This window comes from Dama dama, chromosome 3, assembly GCF_033118175.1.
Source record: "Dama dama isolate Ldn47 chromosome 3, ASM3311817v1, whole genome shotgun sequence".
NCBI classification, from domain to species: Eukaryota; Metazoa; Chordata; class Mammalia; order Artiodactyla; family Cervidae; genus Dama; species Dama dama.
Window position 1 is genome coordinate 25,874,965 of NC_083683.1, and position 13,440 is coordinate 25,888,404.

Consider the following 13,440-nt stretch of genomic DNA (forward strand, 5'->3'; position numbering starts at 1 on the left):
CAAATCAAGTTCTCATGGAGTTACAGCTGTTAACTGAGGCCCCCACCAATTTCTGGTTGCTAGAAATCAGACTTAAGGCAACTCAATAAACCTCTAGACTTAATAACAAAGAAAAATACATTTAGATTTCACTTTACAATTTATTTGTTACTTCTTGACATTTTGCCAACATACAGTGCCTGTTTTGTGGGAAAATCCAGTCAAATCTCTCACAGGAAATAGCCAATCAATATGTAATATAGAGATGCAGTTCCCTTTTGTTTGAATGACCCCTCTACCTCTGGCTTTTTACAATTCCAATCTCCCAACCAAATACTTTCATACAGCTGGTGAACTGTCCTATTGAAATTACCATTGAACTTGTTGAATTTACCATTGTCCTCGTATGCCTGCAAATCTTATTCCCTTCTCTTATATATTTTCAATCTAGGGGGCAGAAAGTTGTTCTGCAGAGCTTTATATGCAACCTTTTGCCAGCTAACTTTGATGAATTATGTGTCAATTGACCACAAAATAAGACTGCCTCCACCCCTGGAATAGCAAATCTTTCACATACTTCTCTTTTGACCTCTAAAACAAAACTCTATGCATCTAAAGTATTCTTATGTCCCCCATGTTAATTACTGTTAGCTGTTTGGTTGAACAGAAAGATAGATTTTATGCTCCTATTTTATCGATCTCTTTCAACTGAACAACTTCTTGTGTGAAATAATTCTTTTTTTAAGCAGTCAAGTGAGATGTGAGGGAAGCATCTGTCTTTGACTTTGATTCAAGGCTTCTTTAGGACCAGCTCCAAAGGGATACATATCGAATGATAAGACTAAAGATGTGGAATTTACTTCTTTTTCTAAGGTCTGAATGTCAAAGCCGAATCGAGATTCTTAAGGCAGTCTTCAGCCAAAGAGCTCTAAAAAGCAATGCTCTCAGCCAGCTTGACCTAGCTAAATGCTAAATGCAAGCCAACTACAGGTTACGTGAAGAGAAGACCGAGGGGATGTGTTCTGCAAAGGGGTCAAATACAGCAGTTCAAATCAGTCTCAAAGTGTCCTGATTTCTTAGAGAAGTGTAGTATAGTGGGTGTTATGGATGGTCCGGTGGGACTACAATGTGTTTTGTTCTGCCTCTATTATGTAAAAGGATTCAGGGAAGGCTGGAAACAAAATACAAATAAACCACCCACTTGGGTGCATGCACACGCATGCATTTAATCATCTAATGATCTGTTTTCATTTGACAAAAGCCAAACTATTCAGTGTTAAAGATTGAATGACCTCTCCAGGGACAAGGTTTGGAGCATCATTTATTAATGTTACAGTGAGATGCTTAAGAATTTCATGTTTTCATGCTCTATGGGAAATGTGACCACATAGCAGCAATTGAAAATGGGATTCCTGATCCTCACTCCAAGGTCTTATTTTTCTTGTCTCACTTTAGCTTTTAATTATATTTAGCACTTATTATTACATATTCAAAATTAGGTACAGCCTATAACCTGCTGATACATGTTCCATCTGTCCTTTCATAGGAGAATTTCTTCTGACATTTCAAGTAAAACTATTTAGATGTCTTTTCTCCTTTTCAGTCTGGGGAAAAATTATGGGAAATTTGTGGTTTGATTGAAGATTTGGATAAACACAAAATCTCCCAGAAAATATGGCTTGCTTAAAAGTTTAAAATGTCTCTTTCATTGCAATTACTGTTAGGAGAAGTTGAATTGAACAGTGATAACTGCTACTTAATAAGTATTACTCTAATTTGTGCTACTCAGGAAAATGTGGTAATCAGGCCTAGAATATAATCTGTGGCCCTGGTTAGCATTTCAGAAATTACTAAGGTGCCTTGAGCAAGGAGTGGGGTTATAGAGAGAGGCTAATATGTATATGTATCTAAGGACCACATATCTGGTAGATAAAAATATGGTCAATACTTTAAATACTTCCACAGCACACATCATACGTAAGTATATTGATATCTCTGTTTTATACACTGAAAGAGTATAATATTGGTGCAGAAAATGAAAAGTCTGCTAAATTCTCTACTGAAGACAAGTTTTTCTCCATAATAGACCAGTGAATGGTAGAGATAACAGTACTTTTTCTTCTGGTTCATTCAATCTCTGTTAGTCATTTATGACAGCTTAAAGAAGCTCATCCCACTTAAGGAAAGTGGGATGGATATGTTCTGGAAGTTATACAACTGTGTTATTTGTACTAAAGTAAGCAAACAATATGGCCAGAGATATTAGAACTCTCTCAAAAATGTTGAAGGGCTTTCTGTTGCATTTAAAATAGCTGAACTCCCTTAACATGGTCTTTATCTCGCAAATCACTTCCAATACTTTTCTTATTGATTACTTTGCTCCAACTGCATGGGTTTTTTAGGTTTTTTATCATTTCAAGACTTTCTTTAATTTCGGACTCTTATCTGGGCTCCTCTCTCTGCCCGGGCTGCTCTTGTCATGCTGTCTGCACGGCTCTCTCCTCTCATCCTCAGCCTTGGTATAAATGTTGTAGCCACGTTGTGGTTTACCCTGACCTCTTATCTAAGCAGGCTCCCTTCTCAGTTTCTACTTTGTTTATTTATTAGCTTCCTTAGCACAATTTATAATCATGTACTTATTTACTTATATGTAAGTATGTTCTTTTTCCCATTCTAAATAGTAAGCTTGTTGAGAACCACTATATTAAAAGTTCTAGCATGTAGTAGGGGTTCAATAAATAGTTTAAGGCTAAACTGTGAAAAAAGGAAGTGATAAGAGGGTTACAGGCCAATATCACTGATAAACATAGAGGCAAAAACCCTCAACAAAATATTAGCAAACTGAATTCAATAGTGCATTAAAAGGAATCACATGCCATGATCAAATGGGATTTATCTCAGGGGTGTCAGGATGGCTTATTATCCAAAAATCAAACAATGTGATACACCACATTAACAAATTGAAGAATGAAATCACATGATCATCTCAATAGATGCAGAAAAAGCTTTTGACAAAATTCAGCATCCATCTATGATTAAAAAAAAGTTAATAAGCAACTCTCAACAAGTCAGTATAGAAAGAACATATCTCTACTGAATAAAGGCTATATATGGAAAGCCCATAACTTACATTGTATTCAGTAGAGAAAAGCTAAAAGCATTTCTTCTAGTGAGAGAGTCAATTCCTTGCCAGGTTGATAAGTCCGGGGTCTCAGAGGAGGAGAAAGGGGTCTGGGGCTCTCAAGGAGGAGATAGGGGTCTGGAATTCTCAAGGAAGAGGAAAGGACAAAGGTTTTTTTTTCCTACTTTCCTTAGTAAAGATTATATAACAACAGTGTATTCTGCTTGAGGACAGTTTCTCCTTCTTGGAAACCTTCTGACTAATCCTGTTAACTTAAAATGTAAATTATGGGAGTGGGTCTGGTAGATCTTTCTATTCTTAAATCGTAATCTTGTTATCTTAAAATGTAAATTGTGGGATTGGGTCTAGTAAGATCTTTACAACCTTGAGACATTCTTTTGATTTATTGTCCAGGCCAGAATACTGGAGTGGGTAGCCTTTCCCTTCTACAGGGGATCTTCCAAACCCAGGGATCTAACCCAGGTTTCCTACATTGCAGGTGAATTCTTTACCAGCTGAGCCACAAGGAAAGCCCAAGAATACTGGAGTGGGTAGCCTATCCCTTCTCCAGCAGATCTTCCTGACCCAGAAATCGAACCCATGTCTCCTGCATTGCAGGCAGATTCTTTACCAACTGAGCTATCAGGGAAGCCCTGATTTATTGTAATAACCAATTAAAAAGTATATAGCTCCCTTGCTTAGACTAGTGAGAGGGGTACTCTGTGTCCCCCTTTTGATGTCTGTGTCAGAAGCTTTCTCGGTCCCTTTTTATACTTTAGTAAAACTCTGCTATACAAAAGTTCTTGAGTGATCAAGCATGGTCCCTAGTCCCAAAGTTAAGTCTTCTTCTTCTTCCAAGATCAGGAATCTGACATCGTTCACCTTAAGCGATCACTGAGATAAGCAAAATGACAAGGATAACCGGTCTTACCACTTTTATTCAACATGGTTTTGAAAGTTGTAGCTACAGCAATTAGACCAAAAAGTTAAATAAAAGGAAATCTAAAATGGAATGGAGAAAGTAGAACTATCATTGTTTGTCAATGATGTTTGCCTAAAGACGCCACCCCCAAACCACTAGAACTCATCAATAAATTCAGAAAAGTTACAGGATACGAGATGCATAAATCTATTGTATTTCTATACATTAATAATAAACTATCAGAAAGAAAAAAGAAACAGTCCCAATTACAATTGCCTGAAAGGGAATTAAATGCCTAGTAATAAATCTAACTAAAGAGGTTAAAGGTCTGTACTTGGAAAACTGTAAGACATTGATTAAACAAATTGAAGATGACACAAATAGATGGAAAAATGTATCTTGCTCACCATTTGGGAGGATTGCTATTATTAAAATGGCTACACTACCCAAGACAATCTACAGATTCATTGCAATCCCTGTCAAAGTGTCAGTGGCATTCTTCACAGAACTAAAACAAATAATTCTACCATCTGTTGTTGTTGTTGTTCAGTCACTCATTCATGTCTGACTCTTTGCGAATCCATGGACTGCAGGCTTCCCTGTCCTTAACTATCTCCTGGAGCTTGCTCAAACCCCTGTCCATTGAGTCAGTGATGCCATCCAACCATCTCATCCTCTGTCGTCCCTTTCTCCTCTTGCCTTCAATCTTTCCCAGTATCAGGGTGTTTTCTAATAAGTTGGCTCTTCTCAGCAGGTAGCCAAAGCATTGGAGCTTCAACTTCAGCATCACTCCTGCCAATGAATATTCAGGACTGAATTCCTTTACAATGGACTGGTTGGATCTCCTCGCAGTCCAAGGGACTCTCAAGAGTCTTCTCCAACATCACAGTTCAAAAGCATCAATTCTTTGGCGCTCAGCCTTCTTTATGGTCCAACTCTCACATCCATACACAATTACTGGAAAAACCATAGCTTTAACTATACAGACCTTTGTTGGCAAAGTAATGTCTCTGCTTTTAAATATGCTATCTAGGTTGGTCATAGCTTCAAGTGTCTTTTAATTTCATGGTTTCAGTCACCACCTGCAGTGATTTTGGAGCCCAAGAAAATAAGTCTGTCACTGTTTCCATTGTTTTCCCATCTATTTGCCATGAAGTGATGGGACCAGACGCCATGACCTTAGGGTTTTGAATGCTGAGTTTTAAATCAGCTTTTTCCTTACTGAAGCTTTCACCTTCATTAAGATGCTCTTTAGTTCCTGTTTGCTTTCTGCCATAAGGGTGGTGTCATATGTGTATCTGAGGTTATTGTTATTTCTCCCTCCATCTTGATTCCAACTTGTGCTTCATCCAGCCTGGCATTTCACATGATGTCCTCTGAATATAAGTTAAATAAGCAGAGTGACAGCATACAGTCTTTTTTTTTTTTTTTTTTATTAGTTAGAGGCTAATTACTTCACAACATTTCAGTGGGTTTTGTCATACATTGATATGAATCAGCCATAGATTTACACGTATTCCCCATCCCGATCCCTGCTCCCAGCATACTGTCTTGATGTACTCCTTTCCCAATTTTGAACCAGTCTGTCGTTCCATATCTGGTTCTAACTGTTGCTTCCTGACCTGAATACAGATTTCTTAGGAGGCAGGCAAGGTGGTCAGGTATTCCCATCTCTTTAAGAATTTCCCACAGTTGGTTGTGATCCATACCATCATAGGCTTTAGCATAGTCAATGAAGCAGAAATAGTTGTTTTTCTGAAATTCTCTTGTTTTTTTCTATGATCCAACAGATGTTGGTAATTTGATCTCTGGTTCCTTTGCCTTTCCTAAATCCATCTTGATCATCTGGAAGTTCTCAGTTCAGGAAAACACAAAAATCCACAAATAGCTAAAATAATCTTGAGCCAGAAAAACAAAATGGAGGTATCATGCTCCCTGATTTCAGACTATACAGCAAAGGTACAATAATCAAACAACATGGTACTGGCTCAATAAAAACACACAGATCAATGAAGCAGAATAGAGAGACCAGAAATGAGTCCATGATCATTTAGGCAATTAATCTGTTACATAGGAGGCAATAATATACAACAGGGAAAGACAGCTTTTTCAATAAATGGTACTGGGAAGACTAGACTGCAACATGCTAAAGCTGAACTACTTTCTCATATCATGAGCAAAAATAATTCAAAATGCATTAAATACTTAGTGTAAGATCTGAGACCATAAAAGTTCTGGAAGAAAAGATGGGCAGTATGCTCTTTGGCATCAGTCTTAGTTACATATATTTTTTGAATATGTCTTCTCAAGCAAAGGAAACATAAGCAAAAATAAACAAGTGGGACTACAACAAACTAAATAACTTCTCCACAGTGAGGCAAAATATCCACAAAGGAGAAGATATTTGCAAGCAATATTATCTGATAAAGAATTAATATACAAAAGAACTCATATTAACATAAAAAATATTTTAAAATGGGCGGAGGGTCAGAATAGACATTTTTCCAATGAAGGCATACAGATGGCCAATAGGGACATAAAAGATGTTCAGTATCATTACTCACGAGGGAAATGCAAATCAGAGCCATGGTGAGATATCATCTCTCACCTATCATAATGGTTACTATCCAGAAGACAAATACTGAGTGTTGGTGAGGATATGGAGAAAGGGAAATCCTCGTGCAACATTGGTGGGTTGTACATTGGTGCAGCCACTGTGGAAAACAATATGGAGATTCCTCAAAAAATTAAAAACCGAAATACCGTTTAATCCAGCAGTTTTACACCCAAGTATATATCCAAAGAAAACAAAAACAGTAATTAGAAAAGATATATGCACCCCCATGTTTATTGCAGCAGTATTCACAGTAGCCAAGACATGGAAGCAGTCTAAATGCCCACCTACAGACAAACGGAAAAAGAAGAGGTGATGTGGCTCAGTTGATAAAGAATTCTCTGGTAATGAAGGAGACCTCCTACAATGCAGGATACCCAGGTTTGATCCCTGGGTCAGAAAGTGCCCCTGGAGATGAAAATGACAACCTACCGCAGTGATTTTGCCAGGGAAATCCCATGGACAGAAGAGCCTGGCACACTGCAGTCCATGGGGCGGCTCTGACATGACTGAAGCCACTGAGCAGTCATGCATGCAACATACATACATGCAGTAAAATGTTATTTGCCCAGAAACCAGTACCGTTGAGCCATTTGTGACAACATGGACGAAACTAGAGGGTATTATGCTAAGGGAAACAAGCTAAGAGAAAGACACTGTATGGTTTTACTTGTATGTAGAATGTGAAAAACAACAAATGAACAAACATAACAAACCAGAAACAAAATTGTAGATGCAGAGAACTGGTGATTGTCAGAGGAGATGGGTGTTGGGGAGGAAATAAGTAGGTGAGGATAATAAGAAGTAAAAACCTTCAGTTGCAAAATAAATGAATAACAGGTGTGAAATGTACACTGTGGAAAATATAGTCCCTAAGTATATCATATCTTAGTATTGTGACAGATCGTAACTGGATTTAAACATGGTGATCATTTTGAAATGTATAGAAATATCAAATCACATAGTGCTTTAGGTCAATTATACTTCAAAAACAAACAAATGAAAATAACAGACTCATAGAAAAACATCAGAATTGTGGTTACTGGAGGTGGAGAGTAGGGAGGGGGTGGTAGTATTAGGGTAGTCCAAAAGTACAAACTTCCAGCTATAAGGATAAGTAAATACTAAAGGTTAATATACAACATGATAAATATAACTTACACTGCTAAATTTTATATATGATACTTGTTAAGAGTAAATTCTAAGAGTTCTCATCACAAGGGAAAATACCTTTTTACTAGTTCTTTAATTTTTTATCAATCAGTTCAGTTCAGTTCAGTCACTCAGTCGTGTCCGATTCTGCGACCCCATGAACCACAGCACGCCAGGCCTCCCTGTCCATCACCAACTCCCAGCGTCCAGCCAAACCCACGTCCATTGAGTCGGTGAGGCCATCCAACCATCTTGTCCTCTGTTGTCCCCTTCTCCTCCCACCTTCAATCTTTCCCAGCATCAGGGTCTTTTCAAATGAGTCAGCTCTCTGCATCAGGTGGCCAAAGTATTGGAGTTTCAGCTTCAACATCAGTCTTTCCAATGAACACCCAGGACTGATCTCCTTTAGGATGGACTGGTTGGATCTCCTTGCAGTCCAAGGGACTCTCAAGAGTCTTCCCCAACACCACAGTTCAAAAGCATCAATTCTTCCACACTCAGCTTTCTTTATAGTTCTAACTCTCATATCCATACATGACCACTGGAAAAACCATAGCCTTGTAGACGGATCTTTGTTGGCAATGTAATGTCTCTGCTTCTTAATATGCTGTCTAGGTTGGTCATAACTTTCTTTCCAAGAAGCAAGCATCTTTTAATTTCATGGCTGCAGCCACCATCTGCAGTGATTTTGGAGCCCAGAAAAATAAAGTCTGACACTGCTTCCACTGTTTGCCCATCTATTTCCCATGAAGTGATGGGACCACATGCCATGATCTTAGATTTCTGAATGTTGAGCTTTAAGCCAACTTTTTCACTCTCCTCTTTCACTTTCATCTAGAGAATCTTTAGTTCTTCTTCACTTTCTGCCATAAGGGTGGTGTCATCTGCATATCTGAGGTTATTGATATTTCTCCTGGCAATCTTGATTCCAGCCTGTGCTTCCTCCAGCCCAGCATTTCTCATGATGTACTTTGCATATAGGTTAAATAAGCAGGGTGACAATATACAGCCTTGACGTACTCCTTTTCCTATTTGGAACCCATCTGTTGTTCCATGTCCAGTTCTAACTGACCCGTATACAGGTTTCTCATCAATATAAGATGATAAATGTTTACGGAACTTGTGATAAACATTTCATGATGTTTGTAAGTCAAATCATCATGCTGTACACCTTAAATTTTACAGTCCTATATGTCAATTATATTTCAGCAATACTGGAAGAAAAAAAAGGCAGTCATCACAGGAATTTTCACAGATACAGTAACATTTTTCTTTTTTATTAATCTCAACCCTGTGATTTTTGATAGGTTATTTTTTACTCTATGAAGAAAACTCTTTAGTCAAAATGAAGGGCGCTAGTATCAGGGTTAGCACTAAAACACTAGGAAAGCTCTCGATACGATAGACTGATCTTTCTTAATTCATGTCTCTCCCTACTCCCCCACACAATCCCCCACCCCCTGCCCCGCTTATCTCCATTAGCAGTACACTTGTAAGGATATTGAATTATAATCATGTCTTTCTAATCATTATTGAACCACAAGTATTTGTGAAATGATTCCCTGCCACAGGGAAGGGAAGAAAGAAAAATGATTAGAATTTGTCAGTTCAGTCCCTTTGAAATAATGGGAAAGAAGAAAGGGACCACTTCTACCTGATTATTATTTACGTTGTAATCCTTTTCCTTTTGAAACTTTCACTCCCAACAACTCTACTGTGTCCCAGTATAGGAAATGTGATCCATTAAATTTGTGTTTCTTTTAGCATGAAACAAGGAAAGGAAGAAGTGATGAGAAACCATATTCTTTCTAGAGCATGTTCAACTACACTTTTGCACTTGATATGCAAATGGAAAGTGAGTTGTGCTAAACCATGTCTGTCTTTGTGCATTCTGCCTTCAAACCCACTTGCCTTCTACCAGCACAACAATGTCTGGTATTGCTATAGAAAATCTTGGTTTGACATAAGTATATAGAAAAATTTCCAAAGTAAAAATAACCTATAATTGAAATGAAAATTTCATTAGGAAGAGGGTAAGTTAGTTATTGCAAGGATTTTTCATTATACAGTAGAATAAAAGAAGGTATAAAATGCATTGATTTCTCCAAGGTCCTTGCTGATTAATATTTGAGGATTTGACAGGTAAGGAAGGTCATGTCTTAGACTAGACAAAAATAAACACTGTGTGCCAAACTACACTGATTTCTGTTGTGACCCCTGACCTTATAAGGCAGGATATTTCCACACACAGATCCTCCATACCTGAAGATAATTGGAAACTTCAGATTCCTTGGCATTGTGCATAAAAACATCAAGAATATTGATTTGAATAAAATCTAGATATTTAGATAGCATGCAGTATAAATATCTACTCAAAGTTGACCGAAATTGTGTCTTTCTGATGAAATAGATATTTATAAATTCACAATACATCTCTCTCTTTTAAAAGTTGTTTGAAAGTTTAGAAAACATTCAAACTATAAAGCTACACATTCTAGTTATACTAGGCATACTCTTGGCATTGTTTTGTATATAAGTTTAGTTTATTACTTCACTGTCCTTTATATAAGCCTAAATTACAGTTTCCTTGTGCTCCTATTTTTTTTCTCTTTTATGGTAAATGGCTTCATAGTTCTCTGTTAAAATCCAATCATCTCTCTTGTCCATATAAACTATTTTCTCAGAAGAGGCTATTTGCTCTGAGAGGTCACATCATTCTTGAAGAATTCTGCTTGTCTCTCCTTTGTGGGTAAAGATAAACTGTTGTACTTTTTGGAAAACAAAACTACTGAAATCCTAGCTCGTAAGTCAAATAGTAGGACACAAAGACTCTGCAATGCGAAAGGTCATTTCGTCACAGCTGACTAGATAGGATATGCATTATCTGGATAAATGAAATAAAATCCTAAAAAATAAGCTGGTTGAATTCCAGTGAAATTTTGGAGAAAGTTGTATAAGTTGTCTGATATGAAACAAATTAAATTCTATCTCTAAGTGGCCTGTGCTTATGTCACCATAGCAGATTGCATAAGGTTATTTATCAGACTAAAACCCCAAAATATGTCAGAGTGCTCATTTTAAAAGTCCTCATGTTATTGTGATATGAAGACAGTTGTATAATTTCCAGAACTCACAAGTTATTTGTTTCTAGTAATCAAAGGGACCCCTGCACTGCCTTTCCTGGAAGCAAAAAGTGAAAGTGTTTAGAGTATCTTTTCCCCTTTTGTTTAAAAACTTGATGCTATTTTATAAATACATTTATTGTTGCTCAAAAAAGGTTAAAAAAAAAAAAAAAGGAGAAAGAGATTCTGTTAGAGAAGTATAGGTTGGATTATACTGAGATTTTCAGGCCTAAAATGGGGAGGGAGATAAAGCACACAGTGCAGATTATCTGTTGAAAATGAGAAACCTGGTATCTAGGATTTTACTTTAAGTGGTTGGTTGCCATGGCAGCAAGAAGTATAATAAATGTAGATATTAATGGAAAGCAAAATACCATGTAGTGGTATCAGATAGGATCAGAGTAGCAAGAGAGAGTTTTATTTTCCTTCTAATATGGAAGGAAAAAGAAAGGGGGAGAGAAGAGTGAGGTTGGTTGGGACAGATCATAACGCAACTGAAACAAGTCCAGAGTAGTCGGTTGAGAGTCAGAGCCAGGCTTGGGTGAGAGACTCGTGCATCAGTCTACTAGGAATGGACCACTGCAGAGCCACCGCATAGAGGTGAGGGAGAGACAGGGCTGAACTGCTGGATCCCAGGTTTGCTGTGCCTTTGGATTTAATACAGGTGAAATGATTTCATCTATGAGTTTTGTATACATACGTTTCTATAGTTTTAATTTTTTTCCAAAGTAGTTATGCTCTGAAATTTTAGGACACCAGTGGATGAAAGATACATCAAAGTGATACCTTTTTTGAGAAAAAATATTTTACTTTTAGTACGTTGTGCATTCAACTTTAAGAAACAACAAAATGTGAAAAATCTAGGATTGATTTTATGTTATGACACTGCTATACATATGCGCCCAATACCATCTAATGTAAAATATAAATTGCAATCTGGATTAGCATCAATAAATGTCACATAGTATGTTTTTCTTTTGCTCTTCAGATTCCACAAATTGTCATCCAGCTGGAAATCTTACCACTCTGCTCCCTCTCAGAATCCTGCCCCCACGACTATTCCCTCTTGTCCTTCACTTTCTTCCTCACCTCCCTCACCCAGCCCTGCTCTTCTTCAAGAAACCCTGGTCCCTCCCACCTTCTGACATTAGAAAGTGTAGTATTTTCTGGGGCAGTTTGCACTTCCTAAAACACCTTCCCCCATGAGCAACCTGTCCGCCTTTGGCCCAAAATCCTGGGCTCAAATGACAAAGAATAACAATGCTTTTGTTTGCACATGGGCATATAAGTGGAGAGGCAATGACTAATGCAAAGGTTTTGCTTTGGCCCATTTTGTCTCACAGTGCCATGAAGGACACAGGACACCTTTCAAACATCTCTGTGTTTCTGAAATTCTTGCCTTGTTCAAAGACACTTGGTCATTAGGTGAGCATATAAAGAATTCTGGTGCGTGATTTGCTTGGTAAACATGAATGCTCTCTTAGGGATTTGTCATCCAAGAGGCAGTCCCTTTTTGAAATTTGTGCAAAAATACCACCAGATCTTGTTAGGGTTTACTTGGTGAGCACTGGTCATAGCAGGGTGCTTCTCCTCATAGTTAGAGGTAAGAATAGAATAGACAGGGGCTTCCAAGGTGGCCCTAGTGATAAAGAACCTGCTTGCCAATGCAGTAGATATAAGAGATGAGTTCAATCCCTGAGTCAGGAAGATCCGCTGGAGGAGGGCATGGCAACCCACTCCTGTATTTCTTGCCTGGAGAATCCCATGGACAGAGGAGCTTGGCAGGCTACAGTCCATAGAGTTGCAAAGAGTTGGGTATGACTGAAGTGACTTAGCATGCATGCACGCATGCACAAGAATAGACAAACCTGGACGCGGATGTCATTGTATCTTGACAACCTCTTGGAATTTGGGTATTTTCCCTTGTTGTTGTGCTTCGTGCTCAGTCGTGTCTGACTCTTTGCGACCCCGTGGATTATAGCCCACCAGGCTCCTCTATCCATGGTAGTTCCCAGGTAAGCATACTGGAGTGGGTTGCCATTTCCTACTTTAGTAGCAGTAAAAACAATAAAGTGATAATCATATATTGATATCATTCATTTAGCATTTACTACATACCCTCCTCTGTGCTTTATCTGAATGATCTCAAGATCGCGTTTAATTCTCAGAATAAACCTGGGAGACCTGGGGTTTGATGACTCCGTGGTTTGCTCTTCTGTCCTTTCCACCTTAGTTGTCAAAGTTATTGGTATAGAGTTGATGAAAATATTTTCCTTTTATAACCTTTTAATGACTGTAAGATTTGTAAGGATAGCCCCTCTTTCATTTCTAGTGTTATAGTTTATAACTTTTCCTTTTTAAAAATTAGTGTGGCTAGAGGTATATTAATTTTATGGCTCTTTCAAAGAAACATGTTCTGGATTATTTTTTAATCTTTTGTTTTATTACTTCTTCTTGCTTTAAGTTTAATTTGCTTTTCTTTTTCTAGATTGTAAATATGAGAAGTTAGACTAGAAATCTTAGACCTTTC